This window comes from Octopus bimaculoides, chromosome 22 (genome assembly GCF_046866305.1).
Source record: "Octopus bimaculoides isolate indiv1 chromosome 22, ASM4686630v1, whole genome shotgun sequence".
Taxonomy (NCBI): domain Eukaryota; kingdom Metazoa; phylum Mollusca; class Cephalopoda; order Octopoda; family Octopodidae; genus Octopus; species Octopus bimaculoides.
Genome location: NC_142949.1, coordinates 5,989,001 through 6,001,500, shown reverse-complemented (window position 1 = coordinate 6,001,500; position 12,500 = coordinate 5,989,001). Strand labels below are relative to the sequence as shown.

Sequence of the window (12,500 nt, the reverse complement as noted above, 5' to 3'; positions counted from 1 at the left end):
CGTTTGTTTCCCCCGAACACCGCGTACCGCCGCAAGCGACGGAGGAGACGGCGGCGGCAGCAGCGACGACGGCGGCGAGGCCGAACGATCGCGTGCCGATGCCGACCGACCGACCGACCGACCGAGAGGACGGAAGCGGAAGCTACGGAGGCGGGTGACGGGCTACCGGAGAGACCGTCGCAGCGACGATGCGCGCAGAGCTCCGCGGCCCGACCGCTCACGCACCGGCGAATAGGGCCGGGAGTGCGAACGGACGACCGAAGCGGACGCGCGCGAGGCACGCCCGCGACGGCGCCGTCGCTCCGAACGTGCTGGGGCACGTTTTCGAGACCCGAATTCCGACTACGAGCTTTTCAAACGCAACAATTTTAATATACGCTACCGGAGCTGGAATTACCGCGGCTGCTGGCACCAGACTTGCCCTCCGGTCGATCCTCGTTAACGGATTTGAAGTGTACTCATTCCGATCGCGGGGCCTCGACAGAGTCCCGCGTCGTTATTTTTCGTCACTACCTCCCCGTGCCGGGAGTGGGTAATTTGCGCGCCTGCTGCCTTCCTTGGATGTGGTAGCTGTTTCGCATGCTCCCTCTCCGGAATCGAACCCTGATTCCCCGTTACCCGTTGCCACCACGGTCGGCACTTACCGGGCCGTCGACAGTTGATAGGGCGGACTCGCGGGGGACCCGTCGATACTAGCCCGTGCGATCGTACTGACAGTTATCCAGAGTCACCAAAATCGAAGGGGCGTGAAGCCGACGCACGCCTAGACCCGCGCGCGTGCGAAACACGGCGACGGCGGCTGCTGCGACGGCCCGTACGCGTCGGTCTCAGTCTAATATTTGCGCCGCGACCAATGCGGAAGGCCGACCGTATCGTCGCGACCGGCGGCGGCGGGAACTGGCGAGCAGTCCCGGAACCAACCCGGCCGAGCGGGCGCCGGCGACAACCGGCAGCGGCTGGGACGACGCCGAGCACGCGGAGGCGCTGCGGCGACGAAGACCGCTGCTGCTGCCGGAAGCCGTTTTTCGGCCCGACGCCCGGGTGCGACCTGCGATCGCGGCTTCGGTTGCATGTATTAGCTCTAGAATTGCCACAGTTATCCACTCTCCTCGCGGTGAGGAATACGGTCCCGAGGATTAGGTCCGGTTCCTGAGCCATTCGCGGTTTCACCATTCGTTTACGGCATGAACTTACACTTGCATGGCTTAAGCTTTGAGACAAGCATATGACTACTGGCAGGATCAACCAGGTATCGTCGTCGTCGTCGTCGTCGTCGCTGTAGTAGCGTAGCGTCACCGTCGCGTCGGTCGGCTGAGAGCGGAAGTCGAGGCGGATGTCGAGGCGGAAGTCCCGCTGCTGCCATCGCCGCCGCCGCCGCGCGGAGAGCAAACGAAAGCGAAGAGGAGGAGGAGGAGGAGGAGGAGGTAGCCGTTCGTTCGTACGTACGTACGTTACGCGTCCTAATCCGCCGCTCTGCTGTAGCAGCGGAAAAGCGCGCCAGACGGAAGAAAAAGAGTTCGCCGAGTAGAAACGGTTTGCGATCCGACTGCCGCACACCGGGCCGCTGCGGTAGGACGGGCGCCGGTGCGGGTTGAAGAAGCGAGGCGGTTTCTGGCTGCTGCTGCCGCCGCCGCCGCCGCCACGCGAGAAGGACGACGAGCGGGGAAGCGAGCGAGCCGAAACGATTGCGACAGCACGGGCTGCGGTCAACGAGAAGCGTGTGTGCGATGACGAAAACGGCGTTGTCGGCAGCCGCCGAACGAGCCAAAGCAACGACGATGCCGGGATGGGCGAGCGCGAGGAGATTGCGGGGGGGGGCACCACCGCCGCGAAACCCGGAGTTGTAGCCACGGTTGTTGATCCGTCCCGGTCTAGCGGGACGAACACACAGCACCGCTCTCTTTCGGTGACGTCGCGTCGCCTGTGGCGGATCGGGAAGCGACAACTAGCCCGTCCGCCGCGCCGGCGGCGACGCGACACGAGGTCAGCGGCGTAACCTGACCGGGTCCTCGAAGACGACGTCGACGAGGCCGCGGGTCGGCGAGGAGGAGGAGGATACCGATCGGTCGATGGTGACAGCACGAACAGGCGGGCAGGCGGCTGTCGGCGGGGCGAGCGAGCGAGCGAGCGAGCGAGCGAATCTGACGCGGCGCACTGTATTCGGGCGGACGCAGGCTGGTTGAAAACTGCGCGGTCGGCAGCTGCCAGAGAGAGAACGAGAAGGAAGCATAACGACAGCGGAAACGATTTGCGGGCTTCGTTCACCGCTGATGACGCCGCCGCTTCTACTTGCTCGTTGCTCGTTGCTCGGCTGAGGCTGCACTGTTAGAGGGCCGACGATTGCGAGGGGGCCCGGCCGCGGCTTACGAAACCGGCTGGATGGCGCCGGAAAGGCGAGGAGGAGGCGACGACGACGGCGATGTTGGCCGGCCGACGCCAGGAAGGAAGACGAGAGAGATATTGATGTTCGTGGAGCCGCAAAGCGTGCAGCACCGTCGGCCTAGCGCACTGTATTCGGGCGGACGCAGGCTGGGTGAAAACTGCGCGGTCGGCAGCTGCCAGAGAGAGAACGAGAAGGAAGCACAACGACAGCGGAAACGATTTGCAGGCCTCGTTCACCGCTTCTACTTGCTCGTTGCTTGTTGCTCGTTGCTCGGCTGAGGCTGAGGCTGCACTGTTAGAGGGCCGACTATTGCGAGGGGGCCCGGCCGCGGCTTACGAAACCGGCTGGATGGCGCCGGAAAGGCGAGGAGGAGGCGACGACGACGACGGCGATGTTGGCCGGCCGACGCCAGGAAGGAAGACGAGAGAGATATTGATGTTCGTGGAGCCGCAAAGCGTGCAGCACCGTCGGCCTAGCGCACTGTATTCGGGCGGACGCAGGCTGGGTGAAAACTGCGCGGTCGGCAGCTGCCAGAGAGAGAACGAGAAGGAAGCATAACGACAGCGGAAACGATTTGCGGGCTTCGTTCACCGCTGATGACGCCGCCGCTTCTACTTGCTCGTTGCTCGTTGCTCGGCTGAGGCTGCACTGTTAGAGGGCCGTGTAGAATCAATCGAGCGGCGGGTTAAGTGGGTCCGACCGTCAGCAGAAAGGAGAGGCGAGGATATCCCTTCCGGTCGGAGTGCTTGGCGTAGGCGAGGAAGAGGAGGAGGAGGATACCGATCGGTCGATGGTGACAGCACGAACAGGCGGGCAGGCGGCTGTCGGCGGGCGAACGAGCGAATCTGACGCGGCGCGGGGCGCGGAACGACGGCGTCAGCGAGGGCGAGGGGCTCGTTACGAGGCGGCGGGCGGGTGGTCGGCGGAAGAATCGTGCACGCGCCGGCCGTGTAGAATCAATCGAGCGGCGGGTTAAGCGGGTCCGACCGTCAGCAGAAAGGAGAGGCGAGGATATCCCTTCCGGTCGGAGTGCTTGGCGTAGGCGAGGAAGAGGAGGAGGATACCGATCGGTCGATGGTGACAGCACGAACAGGCGGGCAGGCGGCTGTCGGCGGGCGAACGAGCGAATCTGACGCGGCGCGGGGCGCGGAACGACGGCGTCAGCGAGGGCGAGGGGCTCGTTACGAGGCGGCGGGCGGGTGGTCGGCGGAAGAATCGTGGACGCGCCGGCCGTGTAGAATCAATCGAGCGGCGGGTTAAGTGGGTCCGACCGTCAGCAGAAAGGAGAGGCGAGGATATCCCTTCCGGTCGGAGTGCTTGGCGTAGGCGAGGAAGAGGAGGAGGAGGATACCGATCGGTCGATGGTGACAGCACGAACAGGCGGGCAGGCGGCTGTCGGCGGGGCGAGCGAGCGAGCGAGCGAGCGAGCGAATCTGACGCGGCGCACTGTATTCGGGCGGACGCAGGCTGGTTGAAAACTGCGCGGTCGGCAGCTGCCAGAGAGAGAACGAGAAGGAAGCATAACGACAGCGGAAACGATTTGCGGGCTTCGTTCACCGCTGATGACGCCGCCGCTTCTACTTGCTCGTTGCTCGTTGCTCGGCTGAGGCTGCACTGTTAGAGGGCCGACGATTGCGAGGGGGCCCGGCCGCGGCTTACGAAACCGGCTGGATGGCGCCGGAAAGGCGAGGAGGAGGCGACGACGACGGCGATGTTGGCCGGCCGACGCCAGGAAGGAAGACGAGAGAGATATTGATGTTCGTGGAGCCGCAAAGCGTGCAGCACCGTCGGCCTAGCGCACTGTATTCGGGCGGACGCAGGCTGGGTGAAAACTGCGCGGTCGGCAGCTGCCAGAGAGAGAACGAGAAGGAAGCACAACGACAGCGGAAACGATTTGCAGGCCTCGTTCACCGCTTCTACTTGCTCGTTGCTTGTTGCTCGTTGCTCGGCTGAGGCTGAGGCTGCACTGTTAGAGGGCCGACTATTGCGAGGGGGCCCGGCCGCGGCTTACGAAACCGGCTGGATGGCGCCGGAAAGGCGAGGAGGAGGCGACGACGACGACGGCGATGTTGGCCGGCCGACGCCAGGAAGGAAGACGAGAGAGATATTGATGTTCGTGGAGCCGCAAAGCGTGCAGCACCGTCGGCCTAGCGCACTGTATTCGGGCGGACGCAGGCTGGGTGAAAACTGCGCGGTCGGCAGCTGCCAGAGAGAGAACGAGAAGGAAGCATAACGACAGCGGAAACGATTTGCGGGCTTCGTTCACCGCTGATGACGCCGCCGCTTCTACTTGCTCGTTGCTCGTTGCTCGGCTGAGGCTGCACTGTTAGAGGGCCGTGTAGAATCAATCGAGCGGCGGGTTAAGTGGGTCCGACCGTCAGCAGAAAGGAGAGGCGAGGATATCCCTTCCGGTCGGAGTGCTTGGCGTAGGCGAGGAAGAGGAGGAGGAGGATACCGATCGGTCGATGGTGACAGCACGAACAGGCGGGCAGGCGGCTGTCGGCGGGCGAACGAGCGAATCTGACGCGGCGCGGGGCGCGGAACGACGGCGTCAGCGAGGGCGAGGGGCTCGTTACGAGGCGGCGGGCGGGTGGTCGGCGGAAGAATCGTGCACGCGCCGGCCGTGTAGAATCAATCGAGCGGCGGGTTAAGCGGGTCCGACCGTCAGCAGAAAGGAGAGGCGAGGATATCCCTTCCGGTCGGAGTGCTTGGCGTAGGCGAGGAAGAGGAGGAGGATACCGATCGGTCGATGGTGACAGCACGAACAGGCGGGCAGGCGGCTGTCGGCGGGCGAACGAGCGAATCTGACGCGGCGCGGGGCGCGGAACGACGGCGTCAGCGAGGGCGAGGGGCTCGTTACGAGGCGGCGGGCGGGTGGTCGGCGGAAGAATCGTGGACGCGCCGGCCGTGTAGAATCAATCGAGCGGCGGGTTAAGCGGGTCCGACCGTCAGTAGAAAGGAGAGGCGAGGATATCCCTTCCGGTCGGAGTGCTTGGCGTAGGCGAGGAAGAGGAGGATACCGATCGGTCGATGGTGACAGCACGAACAGGCGGGCAGGCGGCTGTCGGCGTGGCGAGCGAGCTAATCTGACGCGGCGCGGGGCGCGGAACGACGTCGTCAGCGAAGGCGAGGTAGCTCACTACTAGGCGAGGAGGTGGTCGGCGGAAGAATCGAGGACACGCCGGCCGTGTAAAAGCAATCGTGCGGCGGGTTAGGCGGGTCCGACCGTCGGAATTAATGAGAGGCTAAAACATTCCTTCCAGTCGGCGAACCCATCCGATCAACGACTACCCTACATAGTAGTCTGGACCCCCTTGGGGTATGAGGGTCACCTAGAGGCTGACTATCCCACCGCACCCCGAGCCGCAAACTCGCGAACTCGGGAACTCGGACCCCGAAACGGGTACGCTAGCGGCCGCGTGGTTCGTATCGCAGCCGACACATCGGCCTTTCCATCGAGCCGCGGCGGTTCGGCGGCGGCAGTCCGCCGCCGAGGCGTACGCATTCTCTTTGCTCGCTCCCAATCGCTTCCTTCTCGCTGCTACTTCCGCCGCTGCTGCCGCCGCCACGACTCGCTCGGCCTGCTTCTTCTTTCTCGTCCGCCTAGGCCGCCGTGTAACACACACAGACACACACACTCCCGGCCGACAGCGCTTTCGATCGCAAACTCACGGGTACGGTACCGGCCGCGTGGCTCGTATCGCAGCCGACACGTCGGCATTTCAATCGAACCGGCGGTTCGGCGGCGGCCGTCCGCCGCCGAGGCGTCCGCATTCTCTTTGCTCGCTCACAATCGCTTCCTTAACGCTGCCGCCACGACTCGCTCGGCCTGCTGCTTCGGCTTCTTCATCTTCTTCCTTCTCGTCCGCCTTGGCGGCCCGTATCGCAGCCGACACGTCGGCCTTTCCATCTCACCGGCGGCAGTCCGCCGCCGAAGCGTCCGCATTCTTTTTGCTCGCTCCCAATCGCTTCCTTCTCGTCCGCCTAGTCCGCCGGCTAGGCCGCACACACTCCCGGCCGACAGCGCTTTCGATCGCAAACTCACGGGTACGGTACCGGCCGCGTGGCTCGTATCGCAGCCGACACGTCGGCCTTTCCATCGCGGTGCCGGCGGTTCGGCGGCGGCAGTCCGCCGCCGAGGCGTCGCTCTCAATTCGGCCTCTTTCGATCGGCTCTGCGGGTACGCGGCGGCGCCCGGCCGGCCGGCCGCCGGCCGACCGTCTGCCTTTCAATCGGCTGCGGTTCGGGGTGCGGGTCATAGGGTACGACCGTCCGATCGACGACTACCCTACATAGTAGTCTGGACCCCCTTGGGGTATGAGGGTCACCTAGAGGGTGACTATCCCACCGCACCCCGAGCCGCAAACTCGCGAACTCGGGAACTCGGACCCCGAAACGGGTACGCTAGCGGCCGCGTGGCTCGTATCGCAGCGCCGACACGTCGGCCTTTTCCATCTAGCCGGCGGCCGTCCGCCGCCGAGGCGTCCGCATTCTCTTTACTCGCTGCCAGTCGCTTCCCTCTCGCTGCCGCTTGCTGCTGCTTCTTCCTCTTCTTCTTCTTCTTTCTCGTCCGCCTTGGCCGCCGTGTAACACACACGCACAGACACACACACTCCCGGTCGACAGCGCTTTCGATCGCCAAATTACGGGTACGCTACCGGCCGCGTGGCTCGTAAGGCAGCCGATACGTAGGCCTTTCCATCGGACCGGCGGTTCGGCTGCGGCCGTCCGCCGCCGAGGCGTCCGCATTCTCTTTGCTCGCTCACAATCGCTTCCTTCACGCTGCCGCCACGACTCGCTCGGCCTGCTGCTTCGGCTTCTTCATCTTCTTCCTTCTTCTCGTCCGCCTTGGCGGCCCGTATCGCAGCCGACACGTCGGCCTTTCCATCTCGCCGGCGGCAGTCCGCCGCCGAAGCGTCCGCATTCTTTTTGCTCGCTCCCAATCGCTTCCTTCTCGTCCGCCTAGTCCGCCGGCTAGGCCGCACACACTCCCGGCCGACAGCGCTTTCGATCGCAAACTCACGGGTACGGTACCGGCCGCGTGGCTCGTATCGCAGCCGACACGTCGGCCTTTCCATCGCGGTGCCGGCGGTTCGGCGGCGGCAGTCCGCCGCCGAGGCGTCGCTCTCAATTCGGCCTCTTTCGATCGGCTCTGCGGGTACGCGGCGGCGCCCGGCCGGCCGGCCGCCGGCCGACCGTCTGCCTTTCAATCGGCTGCGGTTCGGGGTGCGGGTCATAGGGTACGACCGTCCGATCGACGACTACCCTACATAGTAGTCTGGACCCCCTTGGGGTATGAGGGTCACCTAGAGGGTGACTATCCCACCGCACCCCGAGCCGCAAACTCGCGAACTCGGGAACTCGGACCCCGAAACGGGTACGCTAGCGGCCGCGTGGCTCGTATCGCAGCGCCGACACGTCGGCCTTTTCCATCTAGCCGGCGGCCGTCCGCCGCCGAGGCGTCCGCATTCTCTTTACTCGCTGCCAGTCGCTTCCCTCTCGCTGCCGCTTGCTGCTGCCTCTTCCTCTTCTTCTTCTTCTTTCTCGTCCGCCTTGGCCGCCGTGTAACACACACACACAGACACACACACTCCCGGTCGACAGCGCTTTCGATCGCCAACTTACGGGTACGCTACCGGCCGCGTGGCTCGTAAGGCAGCCGATACGTAGGCCTTTCCATCGCACCGGCGGTTCGGCTGCGGCCGTCCGCCGCCGAGGCGTCCGCATTCTCTTTGCTCGCTCACAATCGCTTCCTTCACGCTGCCGCCACGACTCGCTCGGCCTGCTGCTTCGGCTTCTTCATCTTCTTCCTTCTCGTCCGCCTTGGCGGCCTTGGCGGCCCGTATCGCAGCCGACACGTCGGCCTTTCCATCTCGCCGGCGGCAGTCCGCCGCCGAAGCGTCCGCATTCTTTTTGCTCGCTCCCAATCGCTTCCTTCTCGTCCGCCTAGTCCGCCGGCTAGGCCGCACACACTCCCGGCCGACAGCGCTTTCGATCGCAAACTCACGGGTACGGTACCGGCCGCGTGGCTCGTATCGCAGCCGACACGTCGGCCTTTCCATCGCGGTGCCGGCGGTTCGGCGGCGGCAGTCCGCCGCCGAGGCGTCGCTCTCAATTCGGCCTCTTTCGATCGGCTCTGCGGGTACGCGGCGGCGCCCGGCCGGCCGGCCGCCGGCCGACCGTCTGCCTTTCAATCGGCTGCGGTTCGGGGTGCGGGTCATAGGGTACGACCGTCCGATCGACGACTACCCTACATAGTAGTCTGGACCCCCTTGGGGTATGAGGGTCACCTAGAGGGTGACTATCCCACCGCACCCCGAGCCGCAAACTCGCGAACTCGGGAACTCGGACCCCGAAACGGGTACGCTAGCGGCCGCGTGGCTCGTATCGCAGCGCCGACACGTCGGCCTTTTCCATCTAGCCGGCGGCCGTCCGCCGCCGAGGCGTCCGCATTCTCTTTACTCGCTGCCAGTCGCTTCCCTCTCGCTGCCGCTTGCTGCTGCTTCTTCCTCTTCTTCTTCTTCTTTCTCGTCCGCCTTGGCCGCCGTGTAACACACACACACAGACACACACACTCCCGGTCGACAGCGCTTTCGATCGCCAACTTACGGGTACGCTACCGGCCGCGTGGCTCGTAAGGCAGCCGATACGTAGGCCTTTCCATCGCACCGGCGGTTCGGCTGCGGCCGTCCGCCGCCGAGGCGTCCGCATTCTCTTTGCTCGCTCACAATCGCTTCCTTCACGCTGCCGCCACGACTCGCTCGGCCTGCAGCTTCGGCTTCTTCATCTTCTTCCTTCTCGTCCGCCTTGGCGGCCTTGGCGGCCCGTATCGCAGCCGACACGTCGGCCTTTCCATCTCGCCGGCGGCAGTCCGCCGCCGAAGCGTCCGCATTCTTTTTGCTCGCTCCCAATCGCTTCCTTCTCGTCCGCCTAGTCCGCCGGCTAGGCCGCACACACTCCCGGCCGACAGCGCTTTCGATCGCCAACTTACGGGTACGCTACCGGCCGCGTGGCTCGTAAGGCAGCCGATACGTAGGCCTTTCCATCGCACCGGCGGTTCGGCTGCGGCCGTCCGCCGCCGAGGCGTCCGCATTCTCTTTGCTCGCTCACAATCGCTTCCTTCACGCTGCCGCCACGACTCGCTCGGCCTGCTGCTTCGGCTTCTTCATCTTCTTCCTTCTTCTCGTCCGCCTTGGCGGCCCGTATCGCAGCCGACACGTCGGCCTTTCCATCTCGCCGGCGGCAGTCCGCCGCCGAAGCGTCCGCATTCTTTTTGCTCGCTCCCAATCGCTTCCTTCTCGTCCGCCTAGTCCGCCGGCTAGGCCGCACACACTCCCGGCCGACAGCGCTTTCGATCGCAAACTCACGGGTACGGTACCGGCCGCGTGGCTCGTATCGCAGCCGACACGTCGGCCTTTCCATCGCGGTGCCGGCGGTTCGGCGGCGGCAGTCCGCCGCCGAGGCGTCGCTCTCAATTCGGCCTCTTTCGATCGGCTCTGCGGGTACGCGGCGGCGCCCGGCCGGCCGGCCGCCGGCCGACCGTCTGCCTTTCAATCGGCTGCGGTTCGGGGTGCGGGTCATAGGGTACGACCGTCCGATCGACGACTACCCTACATAGTAGTCTGGACCCCCTTGGGGTATGAGGGTCACCTAGAGGGTGACTATCCCACCGCACCCCGAGCCGCAAACTCGCGAACTCGGGAACTCGGACCCCGAAACGGGTACGCTAGCGGCCGCGTGGCTCGTATCGCAGCGCCGACACGTCGGCCTTTTCCATCTAGCCGGCGGCCGTCCGCCGCCGAGGCGTCCGCATTCTCTTTACTCGCTGCCAGTCGCTTCCCTCTCGCTGCCGCTTGCTGCTGCCTCTTCCTCTTCTTCTTCTTCTTTCTCGTCCGCCTTGGCCGCCGTGTAACACACACACACAGACACACACACTCCCGGTCGACAGCGCTTTCGATCGCCAACTTACGGGTACGCTACCGGCCGCGTGGCTCGTAAGGCAGCCGATACGTAGGCCTTTCCATCGCACCGGCGGTTCGGCTGCGGCCGTCCGCCGCCGAGGCGTCCGCATTCTCTTTGCTCGCTCACAATCGCTTCCTTCACGCTGCCGCCACGACTCGCTCGGCCTGCTGCTTCGGCTTCTTCATCTTCTTCCTTCTCGTCCGCCTTGGCGGCCTTGGCGGCCCGTATCGCAGCCGACACGTCGGCCTTTCCATCTCGCCGGCGGCAGTCCGCCGCCGAAGCGTCCGCATTCTTTTTGCTCGCTCCCAATCGCTTCCTTCTCGTCCGCCTAGTCCGCCGGCTAGGCCGCACACACTCCCGGCCGACAGCGCTTTCGATCGCAAACTCACGGGTACGGTACCGGCCGCGTGGCTCGTATCGCAGCCGACACGTCGGCCTTTCCATCGCGGTGCCGGCGGTTCGGCGGCGGCAGTCCGCCGCCGAGGCGTCGCTCTCAATTCGGCCTCTTTCGATCGGCTCTGCGGGTACGCGGCGGCGCCCGGCCGGCCGGCCGCCGGCCGACCGTCTGCCTTTCAATCGGCTGCGGTTCGGGGTGCGGGTCATAGGGTACGACCGTCCGATCGACGACTACCCTACATAGTAGTCTGGACCCCCTTGGGGTATGAGGGTCACCTAGAGGGTGACTATCCCACCGCACCCCGAGCCGCAAACTCGCGAACTCGGGAACTCGGACCCCGAAACGGGTACGCTAGCGGCCGCGTGGCTCGTATCGCAGCGCCGACACGTCGGCCTTTTCCATCTAGCCGGCGGCCGTCCGCCGCCGAGGCGTCCGCATTCTCTTTACTCGCTGCCAGTCGCTTCCCTCTCGCTGCCGCTTGCTGCTGCTTCTTCCTCTTCTTCTTCTTCTTTCTCGTCCGCCTTGGCCGCCGTGTAACACACACACACAGACACACACACTCCCGGTCGACAGCGCTTTCGATCGCCAACTTACGGGTACGCTACCGGCCGCGTGGCTCGTAAGGCAGCCGATACGTAGGCCTTTCCATCGCACCGGCGGTTCGGCTGCGGCCGTCCGCCGCCGAGGCGTCCGCATTCTCTTTGCTCGCTCACAATCGCTTCCTTCACGCTGCCGCCACGACTCGCTCGGCCTGCAGCTTCGGCTTCTTCATCTTCTTCCTTCTCGTCCGCCTTGGCGGCCTTGGCGGCCCGTATCGCAGCCGACACGTCGGCCTTTCCATCTCGCCGGCGGCAGTCCGCCGCCGAAGCGTCCGCATTCTTTTTGCTCGCTCCCAATCGCTTCCTTCTCGTCCGCCTAGTCCGCCGGCTAGGCCGCACACACTCCCGGCCGACAGCGCTTTCGATCGCCAACTTACGGGTACGCTACCGGCCGCGTGGCTCGTAAGGCAGCCGATACGTAGGCCTTTCCATCGCACCGGCGGTTCGGCTGCGGCCGTCCGCCGCCGAGGCGTCCGCATTCTCTTTGCTCGCTCACAATCGCTTCCTTCTCGCTGCCGCCACGACTCGCTCGGCTTGCTTGCTTGCTTGCTGCTTCGGCTTCTTCATCTTCTTCCTTCTTCCTTCTCGTCCGCCTTGGCGGCCCGTATCGCAGCCGACACGTCGGCCTTTCCATCTCGCCTGCGGCAGTCCGCCGCCGAAGCGTCCGCATTCTTTTTGCTCGCTCCCAATCGCTTCCTTCTCGTCCGCCTAGTCCGCCGCCGGCTAGGCCGCACACACTCCCGGCCGACAGCGCTTTCGATCGCAAACTCACGGGTACGGTACCGGCCGCGTGGCTCGTATCGCAGCCGACACGTCGGCCTTTCCATCGCGGTGCCGGCGGTTCGGCGGCGGCAGTCCGCCGCCGAGGCGTCGCTCTCAATTCGGCCTCTTTCGATCGGCTCTGCGGGTACGCGGCGGCGCCCGGCCGGCCGGCCGCCGGCCGACCGTCTGCCTTTCAATCGGCTGCGGTTCGGGGTGCGGGTCATAGGGTACGACCGTCCGATCGACGACTACCCTACATAGTAGTCTGGACCCCCTTGGGGTATGAGGGTCACCTAGAGCCTGACTATTCCGCCGGGCCCCGACCCGCAAACTCGCGAATCGGGAATCGGGCCCCGTCACGGGTACGGTAGCGGCCGCGTGGCTCGTATCGCAGCGC

The 12,500-nt window shown here is 65.3% G+C and overlaps 1 protein-coding gene and 1 pseudogene across 3 annotated transcripts in view; both read right to left on the bottom strand.

The window, feature by feature from the left end:
* The window catches only part of LOC149131379 (small subunit ribosomal RNA), a 2,774-nt pseudogene extending 1,522 nt beyond the window's left edge, over positions 1–1,252 (bottom strand).
* The window catches only part of LOC106869635 (uncharacterized), a 272,331-nt gene that overhangs the window by 228,896 nt on the left and 30,935 nt on the right, over positions 1–12,500 (bottom strand). The window lies entirely within an intron of this gene.